Below are 14633 nucleotides of genomic sequence, written 5' to 3'. Positions count from 1 at the left end.
TCGGGGCCCAGGCACATTGTTCATTGTCCGAGTTGGTCACCCCCTTATTTACAAGTCCAATTCGAGCAGCAGCGGTGGAGGTGGCAGGCATCGTAGTTTCTCAATCGACGACCCCAATGTTCGTTGCTGGCGACACTACGGTCACGTGACTTCTTAGTCCTTCCCAAACCCTAGCCAGCAGAATCCCTGTCTTTTTCAGAAACTTTCTTCTGCAAGAACAAAACTCTCAATGACTCTTTTCTTTTCCAGATGCACAGGCAAAACCCATGCCGCAGTTCTATTTTCTTTGTCGAAGGTCGTACCTGGTGATTCCCGGTACTGTTTGATCCGGAAACAAGGTAACGTCACTTCCCGTGGGAAGCAACGTATCAGAGGTGACGGAAGTCGCAGAACTTGAAACAACGTTTTCCGGAAGTGACCTTTCCAAAGAGTGCGGAGACAAAATGGACTGTTCCCCAAGCTCCACGGGCTCAGAGAGATTCTTCGACACACTCACAGCGCTATTTGCTACTCCAGGATCTGAGATTGTAGCATCAGCGAGGGGTTCTGCTTCTTCTGTAACGTGTGGCGTCGGGTGAGGAAGTTTCTTGACATGCGTCGCGTGGATCCAATGCTTCTTTCCAGCCACCCGCACTGCTGTCTGGATGACCAACAGCCACACAAGATGGGGAATGACCCAAGCGTGGTACAGCTAATGAGGGGGTCACCAATATTCACATAACAAGGATTTCCTAAGCCGTAAAAACTAAATTTGAAAATTTATGAAGTGCTATTCAAATGGTATCCAACAGGATATCCTGATTATTCTAACTTAGAACAACCCAGGGTCACCATGAGAAGCATAGAACAATATCATTTTACACAAAGAAAAACATATTTTATTTCTGACTTATTTATTTCACAAAAAGTGAGTGTGTTTAACAAGTACATAAAATTCATTGCTTTAAACAAAGACATACAATTATAATTTAAACAAAATCTAAGTGCATTTTATAGAGGTCCGCCAGTTGATTTAGGCAAGATATAAATACATTTATATGCAATATGAAAGCATTTATACAGGTCTGCCAATGTACACTTCTCACATGGTATATGAAGAGAAAAGAAAAGAAAAGGTCTCAAAGAGAATAAATCTATAAGCAATTGGGAACAAAAATGAGTTCCAACAGACAATGAGACCGTTAAGACGTTTTTCGGCGGGCCACCTGTAAGGCCACTGATGTTGGAAAACCGCCTTCCTCGGGCAAAATGAGTAGTAAAATTCCCTACGAGGAAGCAGACAAAATACTCCATCACATAACGAAATATGTAGTTTGTACAGAAAATCATTTGTATTTCAACAAAAACATACTATCACATGCTGTATGCTTCTCAAACGGAAATCCTGGGCTGACAAGTTTTAATTAAAAAAAACATTATTTCTTTAAGGCAAAGCAGTAATTTAAGTAAAGACTACTAATTTGAACTGCCTAGAAGGAGAACCTTACCCTAAATGAATGAGGGGGAATACTTCAAAGGCAGGAGGTCAGGACGTCAAGCAAGACCCCGGTACAGAGCATGAGCAGGAGTGGCTGGAGGAAGACACTGAAGTAAAGGAAACATTAAAAAACGAGGAAGAAGTTTATCCTTCAGTGAATCTGGAAAATACAGAATCTATGAAATGTAGTCATAGCAAGATGGAGAGTGAAAAAAGAGAGAGCACAAAAAGAAAAATTACCTGAGTCTTGAAAAGATATAAAGTGCTCTTCTCCAAATATCGCATACGGATCTTTAATTAATAGAACCCGATGGCCATGGACATTCTTCAGAGTGGAAGAGTTGATACCCTTTGGTGAAACAATGTTGGTATCAAATGGGTGTTGCAGTAACAAATACCTGCCGGAGGAAAGAAAAGAAGAGAATAAGAGAAGAGAAAGAGGAGGAGAAGAAACAGAAGGGTTAAAAGGGGACAAGGGCAGGGGACAAAGACAGGACTGATCCAATGATAATCCGTTTAAAAAAAACGGAAAACAGAAAAAAGTTAAAGGTTAAACTGCACATGTGCATGAAGGTCACTGGATTGCACTGATATTGAACCAGAGTGTTGTACAAGATGTAAAGCAGTAAATAAGGCTTCCTAGCGGGGTAAGAAGTGAAACAAGAGTATGCTTACCAATAGGCTGGGAATGAATCAGGCGTAACTCACAGTGTCAGCGAGGATCTGACAACAGAGAGAGAGATAGACTAGGGACTGAGTAAATAGCCGGCAGCGTGATGACATGCGATCCGGCTACCAAATAGAAATCCTCAATCGGCTATTACGTCTACGTGCTGCATCCTCCGCCTCTGGGGGGATACGCGTGACGTATCCTATCTCCTCTTTGATAGGGAAAGCGCGGAGGGGAGGTGAACTGACACACCTTCCCCGTGATTGGGGCATAAGATGTATCCAATCACAGCGCGGCCCCTGGACACACACCCTAAGAGGGGAGGTGTATGAGGGCCGTTGAACGCGCCATACAAAGCCGCGTTCGAGCGGAGCCGCGTTTAGTCACTAAGCAACGGCGAGACACGGAGCCACGTTCATGATGGATAGCTGCAACCTGCAACCATTTATAAGGCAGGTTCAGCTCCCACCAGTCGCGTGAGGACGGTGACTCAGTGAAGTGAAAATACGGATAGTAGCCTCATTGTGGCTAGACCCAGATGCTCAGCCTCTAAAAAGAAAAAGAAAAAAGAAAAAGGCAGTCCACGTGTGACTCTATGTGAAGACTTGTACACTGGCATTATAGGAGAGATTAAAGTGGTGGAATTAATTCCTCATTTAATCCACAGGTGTGCGTGCCTAATCGGAAGATCCACCGGGCCTCTCTGTCTAACAAACATTTCTGTATGTTGGTGGAGTTTTGAACTGTTTCCAAGACCCACCATAGTATGTTGTTAGGTGAGTGTTTCAAAGTAAGATAATGATTAACTAAGGGTGCCGTGACGATTTTACATCTTATGCGTGATCGATGTTCAGCAATTCTGACATGTACTGCTCTGCTGGTTTGTCCAACGTATCTTAGTCCGCAAGGACATTCAATGCAATATACAACGTTCTTGGTTTTGCAATTAGTGAGGTTGGACAAAGTCCAGATTCGTTCATTTATTCTGAAATCTTTCATTTTTTTAGTGAAACTGCAGACACTACAGGAGCCACAAGGGTAATGACCCTTGACTGAGCGTAGATCCCATAGACCAGTTTTGAGAGTGGTGTTGCGAAAACGAGAATGGATCAGTTTGTCACGAATATTGGGAGCCCTTTTAAATGCAAAACGCAGTGGGGGCTCCTCGGGAAGGTCCAGTCTCACAATATCCCAATGTTTTAGGATAATTTTCTTGATTTCAAAGGCTTTGATTCCATGTGTAAGAACACAAGTCATGTTTTCAGTCTCTGATTGTAGGGTTTTATTGGTAAGTAGAAGAGCACGATCTGTGAAACGTGCGCGTTTACGAGATCTTTTAATGAGAGATTTGGGATTGCCTCTGTCCAGGAGTCTGATGTCTAACTCATCTGCTTGTTGGTTAAAGTCATAAAGGTCAGTGCAGTTTCTTCTAATTCGTAGATACTGCCCATAGGGGAGATTATCCTTGAGATGCCGAGGGTGGTCACTCGTGTAGTGTAGCAGAGTGTTCCTTACACTAGATTTCCTATGTAGGCAACATTTAAGCTCACCGTCTTGATGTTTGATGATGAGGTCAAGAAAAATAACTTGATTCTTGGTATATTCAAGTGTAAATTGAATGTTTGTATCAATCTGGTTCAGCCACGAAAAGAACTCAAGGAGTTCATTTTCAGGTCCTTCCCAGATGAAAATGATGTCATCTATGTATCGCTTCCAATTGGAAATCGATTTTTGGAAAGGATTAGATTCACAAAGAATGTATTGATTTTCAAAGTTAGACATGAAAAGAATTGCCAAACTCGGTGCAAAAGCAGCACCCATTGCGGTGCCCTTTGTTTGTAAGTAGAAATTGCCATTAAACTCAAAGTAGTTTTTACATAATGCCAATTCCATTAACTTCATGACGAAGTTAATTGGCACCCTCTGTTGTGTATTAGACTCTGTCAATTACTCCAACATGCATTCGAGAGCTTGTGGTTGGGGGATGCTAGTGTATAGCGAAGTTATGTGCATTGTTACAAGAATATGTTTACTGGGATCAAATGTTAAATGTTCAAAGATCTGGATGGTATTCATAGTGTCTCGCAGATAGGTTCTTGTGTTTGTACTCAGGGGTTTGAGAAATGTATCAATAAATTTACAAAGCGGTTCAAGTATGGTACCACAACCGGAGACTATTGGCCGTCCAGGTGGATTTAATGTGTTTTTGTGCACTTTGGGTAACGCGTAAAGGGTTGGAATACGCTCTTGACTGGTTGTTAAAAATTCATATTCATTCTCCGTGACCCAATTCCGATCGTATGCATATTTCACTACTTGGTCAATCTCTGTTTTGATTTCTTTTGTTGGGTCCTTTTTAAGTTTTTGATAGCTTGCGGAATCAGTCAATAAATTGTTGACCATCTCTAAATATTGGGTGTTGGTCATCACGACTATTCCCCCTCCCTTATCTGCGGGTTTGATCTCAATTGTCTCGTTCGATGCCAGTTGTGAGAGAGCTTTACTTTCTTCTACGTTCAGATTGTGTTTTAAGTGTAGTTTAGTATTTCTATTCTGTAGATTGTGTAAATCTTTAAGAACACTCTTCTCAAAAGTTAAAATTTCCTTAGACATTTGATTGTCTTGAGGAGTAAATGTCGATGGACAACGGAGTCCGGAGTCCTGTTCCTGTATTCTCTCTTGGACATTCTGAAAACAAGATTTCAGTCTTATAGTTCGCAAAAATCTACGAACTTGCATCTCAGTAGAGAACCAATCGATTCCTCTCGTGGGGACGAAAGACAGTCCTCTAGATAGAACAGAAATTTGTGGTGGAGTGATGCTCAGATTGGCTAAATTGAAAATGGGAATTAGAGGTTCTTGTCAGAATGTACCAAAGTATTAACTGAAAAGGATACAATACTCAAAAGGATACAGGAGGTAGGGTCTTCCGGATCCCTGTTCACACGATTTGATAGTTGTGAAGTCAATTGAAGACCTTCCAAATGATACAACCCTCTGGCTGATAGAACAGGCAGAGCGATGGATCACTGGAAAGGGCGTGGGTAAGGTATAGAAAGCCAGCCTAGGACAAATTAAAGTATCATGAATAACTGCTCCAACCTGAGTATGATGAATTAGATAATGACAGGAATGGTCACACTGACCTTTATTTTAGGGTAGAATAATCCAGAAGTCTCTTGATGGATTTGAATGAAGAACAAACGACAAGGAAGGGAAAATTAGTAAGGGAGACTTATCCCGAACGGAACGAGGCTCACGCTAGATACGGGTTGAATTCACCACAGGATAGCGTCCAAAAGTTCAGTTCAATGTCACCTTCCAATAATCCTTGAAAAGCTTCCTTCCCACTATAGGGATCAATCCTTCTGTTAATTCCACAGATGCAGGAGTTAGAAATAGCGCTCTTTTTAAGGAAAAACAAAGTACACGCGGTTCTAAACAGCCGCGAAGAAAATAACGTTTGAAGACAACGTGCGCGTGTGGATTTTACACGCGGGCAGGATTCGCGCAGACTGGGCCAGCCGCGTGTGAAGACAACGTGCGCGTGTGGATTTACACGCGGGCAGGATACACGCAGCCTTGGCCAGCCGCGCTTGAAGACAGAAAGCGCGTGTGGATTTTACACGCGGGCAGGATTTACGCAGCCTTGGCCAGCCGCGCTTGAAGACAGAGAGCGCGTGTGGATTTTACACGCGGGCAGGAGTCACGCAGCCTTGGCCAGCCGCACTTGAAGACAGAAAGCGCGTGTGGATTTTACACGCGGGCAGGATTTACGCAGCCTTGGTCAGCCGCGCTTGAAGGCAGAGAGCGCGTGTGGAATAACACGCGGGCGGTGTTCCCGCAGTCCGGAACAGCCGCGTTTGGAGACAGCGTGCGCCTGTGGAATTACACGCGGGCAGGATTTACGCAGTCCGGGCCAGCCGCGTATGAAGACAGAGTGTACGTGTGGATGTACACGCGGGCAGGATTCCCGCAGCCTTGGCCAGCCGCACTTGTAGACAGAAAGCGCGTGTGGATTTTACACGCGGGCAGGATTTACGCAGCCTTGGCCAGCCGCGCTTGAAGACAGAGAGCGCGTGTGAATTATCACGCGAAGGAATAGCTCCAGGAATCAGCGTGTGGCGGAACACACGCTATTGAAGGCCCAAAAGTAGCTGTAGAAATATGCCAGGATGCAGATCAGAGGTTCAGCTACACAACGCCAATAGATGCAATCAGAAGCAGCGAGTGAAGTTTCTACGCTGCTTAAATACGTAATACCGTAGTTCACGTGATGAAGCAAAAGTCACGTGAAGTTAGCGACGTGAAAAGTGCAAACGTCGTTTTCCCGGTAACGTATCGAATAACCTCCATTTGGAGTAGAACGGTCTAGCTGTTCTACGAGCGTAGCGTCCAGCATGCATGACAGTGCCATCCCCCAAAGGGACAACCTCTCCCCTTCTTGTGTGAAAGCGCTTCAATAAAGCAGGAGCATGAATATTAGAAAGAGGTTCCCAGGACCTATCTTCGGGACCATAGCCCTTCCAATCCACCAGATAATATGGTCTACCAGAACGTAGTTTCATATCCAGTATGTCTTGTACCTCATATTCATCAGAACCCCGCACAGAAATAGCAACAGGCCGTACAGGCAGTCTAGTAGCTTCAGAGAATGGCTTAATGAGTGACACGTGGAATACAGGATGCACCCGCCATCGTTGTGGCAAAGCCAGACGTATAGCAGCAGGATTAAGAACTTGGAGCACTACATACGGACCGATGTATTTAGGCAACAATTTCTTTTTGCCTGGAATTCTTAAGTTCTTAGTGGATAGCCAGACTTTCATACCAGCCTTATAGACAGGTGCGGATACTCTATGAGCATCGGCATAGAACTTGTCACGTCGTTTAGCCTGCTCCAATTGCTGCTTCACCTTTCTTTGTAATCTCTTCAGATCACGAAAAGTACGGCCTGCTGCAGGCGTGTCCAAGGATAGACCGGAATCCAGAGGTATTGATCGGGGGTGTTGTCCATAGAGAGCATAGAACGGTGAAGTGCCTATGGCACTATGATAAGAGTTGTTATAGGCGAATTCAGCCGCCGGCAGTACCGTGAGCCAATCTGATTGGTATTGCAAACACAGACACCGCAGATATTGTTCCATAGTACAATTGACCCTTTCAGTCTGTCCGTCAGTTTGAGGATGATAAGCACTGGACATTCTATCATCAATCAGTAATGCAGATGTTAAAGCTCTCCAAAAGCGTGACGCAAACTGTGAGCCCCTGTCAGTAATGATTACTGATGGTAGACCAAAGAAACGAAATATATGATGGATGAATAGTTCAGCCAGAACAGCAGCAGTTGGTAAACCAATACAGGGAATAAAAAGAGCCAATTTAGTGAAATAATCCACTACGACCCATATGGTATCATATCCCTGATTTGGGGGGAGTTCTACCACAAAGTCCATAGATATCATGTCCCATGGTTTGTTAGGGACAGGTAGGGACTGGAGTAAGCCCACTGGTTTACCAGGAGTATTTTTGCATTGGATACATACAGAACAAGAAGATACATAGTTTATAACATCTTTTGCCATGGATGGCCACCAGCACCACCTTTTGAGCAGATCCAGTGTTTTCTTCCGTCCAGGAAGGGCTGCAATCAAGGAATCATGATTCCATTTGAGGGCTTTATTCCGCATTGAAGGAGTTGGTAGATAAAGTACTCCTTGTGTGAATGGTAAACCGTTATGTACGTCCAGATTCATATCCTGGACTACTTGTGGATGAATTTTTACCCACTCTTGTACTTTGGTTTTTAGGGATGGTTGAACCGAACAACTACATATTACATGATCTGCCAACAGCTGAATCTGTACTTGTTTTTCTTCCTGCGCCTCTTCACTCATACGGGACAAAGCGTCCGACTTAACATGTTCTCGGGGTGACCTGGAAATTGTATTGGGCAAAAAAGACATGCCATCTGGCCTGACGGGCCGTAAGGCATTTCATGGATTTGAATGCTTGGAGATTTCTATGGTCAGAGTACACCAACACCTGTTGTTTGGCCCCAAGAAGATGATGACGCCATTCTCGGAAAGCATCTTTGATAGCCAGTAGTTCCCGCTCAGTGACGGTGTAGTTCCATTCGTCGCCTTCACGAATGCGAACCAAATTGTATGCACCTCGCAAGTCCAATTTGGTGAAATAACTGGAAGTGCCTAATTGATCCAATAGAACGTTTATTAGTGGTAAGGGGTATTGGTTTTTGATGGTGATATCATTAAGTGCCCTGTAATCAATGCATGGTCTGAGATCTCCCTCTTTCTTAGGAACAAAGAATAGAGGAGATGCAGCAGGTGATTGTGAGGGCCGTATAAAGCCCATTGCTAGCGCTTTATCAATGTATTCTTTTAACACAACATCTTCTTTAGGTGTTAGTGAATAAACACGGCCTGTAGGAATTTTGGCACCAGGAATCAATTCGATAGGACAGTCGTACTGTCGATGAGGAGGTAATTGTTCTGCCTGGCCTTTATCAAAGACATCAGCATAATCAGCGTATTCGCATGGTATGATATTGTCGCATTGATGTACAACGCTGATAGTTGAATCCTCCACCATAGAGGCCAATATGTGTTGTTTATGTGACACCTCCTGACTGGTAAAGCAATGTTCATTGCAATGAATCGAAGGATATTGGAGCGATCCCGAAACCCAGTCAACAGCAGGATTGTGAAGGGTTAACCATGCAAGACCAAGTATGATATCGTACTGTGGAGCAGCAATAACATCGAAGATGATTTCTTCTGAATGATTATTCGATAACGTCATCTGAACAGGTACCGTCTCCTGGGTTACCATACCAGAAGTCAAAACAGATCCGTCCACGGTGTTCACCGTTTCAGGTCTTTTTTTGTTTACAAGGGGTAAGGAACAGTTCTTGGCATAAGTGATGTCTATGTAATTGCTGGTGGCTCCAGAATCAACCATGGCCTTGGAAACCACTTCTCGCTCATCACAACGTAACGTCACCTGAACTATAACAGGTGCATGTTTAGGAATGGTACTGGAGTCCGATGAAACACTCGACATAGGGACTCCTGCTTTTGTCGAGTTTTGGCGTTTCCCGCACGCTTGATGGGTTTTTTAGGACATGTTGCCAATAAATGCTCGGAAGAACCACAGTACATACATAAGTGGTTTTTTCTTCGGTTCTCCCGTTCTGCATTGGACAATCGGCCTCTCACGGCGCCAATCTGCATGGGTTCAGGGTCGTTAGAGATGACTGCTGGTGTCTCTGACCGCCCCGAGACTGGCATGAAGGGCTTTTTCTCTCCCTTTCGAGCATTCCTTCGGGCGTCGATTTGTAGAACCAAATCGAGCAACTCTGGAAAACCCGTAGGAACCACAGGAACTGTAGATAAGGCATCTTTCAGTTATTCAGAAAGACCCTTGTAGAAAACAGCCGTTTTCTTGCTGTCAGGCCATTGGGTTTCCGCCGTCAGTTGATTGAACCGGGCAACGTAAGACATAAGGGGTTGGCTGCCTTGTTGTAGGTTAAGCAACTCTAAATCTGTGGCTTTTAGAGTAACGCATGTCAAAGACTTTACTCATAGCAGTCAAGAGATCGTCACAATCGTACAACAAAGGGCTATTTGTTTCCAACAAAGGGTTAGCCCAAGCAGCAGCTGTGCCCCCTAAATGGGAAAGCACGAAGGCTGCTTTTGTGGTTAGATCAGGAAAAGATGTAGGACGGCAAAGAAAATGGAGTCGGCACTGATTTACAAAGGTTCTATAGGTTTTGGGATCACCCGTGAACCGTTCCGGAGGGGCCAAGGGAAACTGAGTGGGCATAACCACATTAATAGTTTCCTGTGGGGGTGCCGTAGTCCCAGATCCAGATGCAGTAGCCATCGGCACCTGTGCTCCCTGAGGACTACCATGTAGGGCGTCTTGCATAACGTCCATACGGTGCCGTAACATGTCCTGTGCTGTAACCATTTCATTTCTCAAATCGCTGATCAACTGTGTCAAAACAGCTAAAAGATCCGTACCCTCCATGGCTTCTGATTCTGTCAGAATGTACCAAAGTATTAACTGAAAAGGATACAATACTCAAAAGGATACAGGAGGTAGGGTCTTCCGGATCCCTGTTCACATGATTTGATAGTTGTGAAGTCAATTGAAGACCTTCCAAATGATACAACCCTCTGGCTGATAGAACAGGCAGAGCGATGGATCACTGGAAAGGGCGTGGGTAAAGTATAGAAAGTCAGCCTAGGACAAATTAAAGTATCATGAATAACTGCTCCAACCTGAGTATGATGAATTAGATAATGACAGGAATGTTCACACTGACCTTTATTTTAGGGTAGAATAATCCAGAAGTCTCTTGATGGATTTGAATGAAGAACAAACGACAAGGAAGGGAAAATTAGTAAGGGAGACTTATCCCGAACGGAACGAGGCTCACGCTAGATACGGGTTGAATTCACCACAGGATAGCGTCCAAAAGTTCAGTTCAATGTCACCTTCCAATAATCCTTGAAAAGCTTCCTTCCCACTATAGGGATCAATCCTTCTGTTAATTCCACAGATGCAGGAGTTAGAAATAGCGCTCTTTTTAAGGAAAAACAAAGTACACGCGGTTATAAACAGCCGCGAAGAAAATAACGTTTGAAGACAACTTGCGCGTGTGGATTTTACACGCGGGCAGGATTCGCGCAGACTGGGCCAGCCGCGTGTGAAGACAACGTGCGCGTGTGGATTTACACGCGGGCAGGATACACGCAGCCTTGGCCAGCCGCGCTTGAAGACAGAAAGCGCGTGTGGATTTTACACGCGGGAAGGATTTACGCAGCCTTGGCCAGCCGCGCTTGAAGACAGAGAGCGCGTGTGGATTTTACACGCGGGCAGGAGTCACGCAGCCTTGGCCAGCCGCACTTGAAGACAGAAAGCGCGTGTGGATTTTACACGCGGGCAGGATTTACGCAGCCTTGGTCAGCCGCGCTTGAAGGCAGAGAGCGCGTGTGGAATAACACGCGGGCGGTGTTCCCGCAGTCCGGAACAGCCGCGTTTGGAGACAGCGTGCGCGTGTGGAATTACACGCGGGCAGGATTTACGCAGTCCGGGCCAGCCGCGTATGAAGACAGAGTGTACGTGTGGATGTACACGCGGGCAGGATTCCCGCAGCCTTGGCCAGCCGCACTTGTAGACAGAAAGCGCGTGTGGATTTTACACGCGGGCAGGATTTACGCAGCCTTGGCCAGCCGCGCTTGAAGACAGAGAGCGCGTGTGAATTATCACGCGAAGGAATAGCTCCAGGAATCAGCGTGTGGCGGAACACACGCTATTGAAGGCCCAAAAGTAGCTGTAGAAATATGCCAGGATGCAGATCAGAGGTTCAGCTACACAACGCCAATAGATGCAATCAGAAGCAGCGAGTGAAGTTTCTACGCTGCTTAAATACGTAATACCGTAGTTCACGTGACGAAGCAAAAGTCACGTGAAGTTAGCGACGTGAAAAGTGCAAACGTCGTTTTCCCGGTAACGTATCGAATAACCTCCATTTGGAGTAGAACGGTCTAGCTGTTCTACGAGCGTAGCGTCCAGCATGCATGACAGTTCTGCCTGATTCAACGGGCGCGACTGCGCCTGCCCCAGGCTCTCTGCATTGGTATATATGGTTGAAACCATGGGGGCCCCATTGGGGTAGGCCAAATCCTCCTCTGCCTAAAAAAGGGGGATTTGGTTGGAAGTTGCTAAAAGGTTGTTGTGGGTTGTTTGATGACTGGTTATCAGACCCACTGCTGCTAGAGCTAGAAAAGGAGACACCTCTATTTGTATTACCTGGTCCTCTTTTCGATGTAGATTGTTTGCTGGCTGCTTCAGCGTAGGCTTCTGTAGTGTAGGGAAAAACCTTTTCTATTTTGAACTCGCGGATGTCCTTTGCAAGTTTCTTAGTTTTTTTGCCAATTGTAGTGGCTCTAAATTCGGAAAATAGTTTGTTGATCGCGTCTAATTGGTCTTTTGCATCAGAAATAACTGTGCTTGATAAAAATTTAGCTTCTTCTTGTTCTAAGATTTTTTGAGTTGCCAAGCCAATTTGTTGTGCTGTGGTAATTGTTAAAACCATAAAGTCGCGGCTACATTTAATGGCAATTTGACTAAAAGTAGTCGTATATTGTTTGTCCGACAGAAAGAGACAGGGTTCGTTTCTTACGATTAAGCCAGAAGGGATAGTGTTAGATTTTAAATATTCACGCAGGAAATGACCATGTAATTCAGTCCTAAAATTTTTCCTTTTTAGTTTAAGTAATTCATCACTGTCAGTGGAATGAGCTAAATTAGGATTCGTTCCTGCCGGGTCAAAAATGGATGGACCACTGATTATCTCTGAGATCTGTTCCTCAGTAAAACTAAATGTTTGACTTTCAGCCATACTATAAGTAAAAAAAAAAATAAAAAAAAATTATAGAAGAAAGTATTAGTCTATGAGGTGCCACAGTCAACTGGCCATACACTGAACCCGTGGTCAAAGGATGGCGTCGAGAGGTAGTCAAAAGTGAAAAGATAAACAAGATGAAAAAGGAATAGTTTGGATTAAATCTATCTGAATTTCGTAATTTTACCACTCCCTCGGCAACAAGGCCAAAAACAACAGGTACACAAGATGGGGAATGACCCAAGCATGGTACAGCTAATGAGGGGGTCACCAATATTCACATAACAAGGATTTCAAAAGCCGTAAAAATTAAATTTGAAAATTTATGAAGTGCTATTCAAATGGTATCCAACAGGATATCCTGATTATTCTAACTTAGATCAACCCAAGGTCACCATTAGAAGCATAGAACAATATCATTTTACACAAAGAAAAACATATTTTATTTCTGACTTATTTATTTCACAAAAAGTGAGTGTGTTTAACAAGTACATAAAATTCATTGCTTTAAACAAAGACATACAATTATAATTTAAACAAAATCTAAGTGCATTTTATAGAGGTCCGCCAGTTGATTTAGGCAAGATATAAATACATTTATATGCAATATGAAAGCATTTATACAGGTCTGCCAACGTACACTTCTCACATGGTATATGAAGAGAAAAGAAAAGAAAAGGTCTCAAAGAGAATAAATCTATAAGCAATTGGGAACAAAAATGAGTTCCAACAGACAATGAGACCGTTAAGACGTTTTGGCGGGCCACCTGTAAGGCCACTGATGTTGGAAAACCGCCTTCCTCGGGCAAAATGAGTAGTAAAATTCCCTACGGGGAAGCAGACAAAATACTCCATCACATAACGAAATATGTAGTTTGTACAGAAAATCATTTGTATTTCAACAAAAACATACTATCACATGCTGTATGCTTCTCAAACGGAAATCCTGGGCTGACAAGTTTTAATTAAAAAAAACATTATTTCTTTAAGGCAAAGCAGTAATTTAAGTAAAGACTACTAATTTGAACTGCCTAGAAGGAGAACCTTACCCTAAATGAATGAGGGGGAATACTTCAAAGGCAGGAGGTCAGGATGTCAAGCAAGACCCCGGTACAGAGCATGAGCAGGAGTGGCTGGAGGAAGACACTGAAGTAAAGGAAACATTAAAAAACGAGGAAGAAGTTTATCCTTCAGTGAATCTGGAAAATACAGAATCTATGAAATGTAGTCATAGCAAGATGGAGAGTGAAAAAAGAGAGAGCACAAAAAGAAAAATTACCTGAGTCTTGAAAAGATATAAAGTGCTCTTCTCCAAATATCGCATACGGATCTTTAATTAATAGAACCCGATGGCCAACAGCACCTGGTAGGGTCCCTGCCAGCGAGGCGCGAGACCTTTCGTAGGCCTTCACCAGGACCCAACTTCCAGGCTGAATATTGTGTCCTGGGCCCGTAAACCGTACAGGTAAAGCTGATTGAACCTGATGATAAATGAGATACAGATTTTTAGTCAACTGGTTACAGTAGTCTACAAGCAATACATTTTCAACCTCCCTCAATACTTTAGGCTTCGGAAGACCCCAAATATTAGCAGGTCTCCCCATCACTACCTCAAATGGAGAGAGCCCAGTCTTAGTTTGAGGTGTGGCACGCATGGCTAACAATACAATATGTAAGGCGTCCGGCCATTTCAGTTTGGTGCCGGCGCATGTTTTAGCAAGCTTATTCTTTAGGATACAGTTATGTCTCTCTACCAACCCAGCACTTTGAGGATGTCTAGCCGAGTGAAATCGCTCTTCAATGTGTAACGCTGTGCATATCTGCAAAATTACTGCTGCAACAAAATGGGGACCATTGTCCGACCAAATTACTCTTGGCAGCCCAAATCGTGGAAAGAATTCCTTTACCATAGTCTTCGCAGCGGTCATGGCAGTAGCATCCTTAACGGGGAAAGCCTCAACCCATTTACTAAAAGCACAAATGATCACAAGGACATACTTTAGATTGTTACACCGTTCCATCTCAATAAAATCAAAGTGAATGACCCCGAA

Source organism: Ambystoma mexicanum, chromosome 12 (assembly GCF_040938575.1).
Source record: "Ambystoma mexicanum isolate Mex_15411 chromosome 12, UKY_AmexF1_1, whole genome shotgun sequence".
Lineage (NCBI taxonomy): Eukaryota > Metazoa > Chordata > Amphibia > Caudata > Ambystomatidae > Ambystoma > Ambystoma mexicanum.
The sequence above is the reverse complement of the archived record's forward strand: the minus strand, read 5'-3'. Positions refer to the sequence as shown.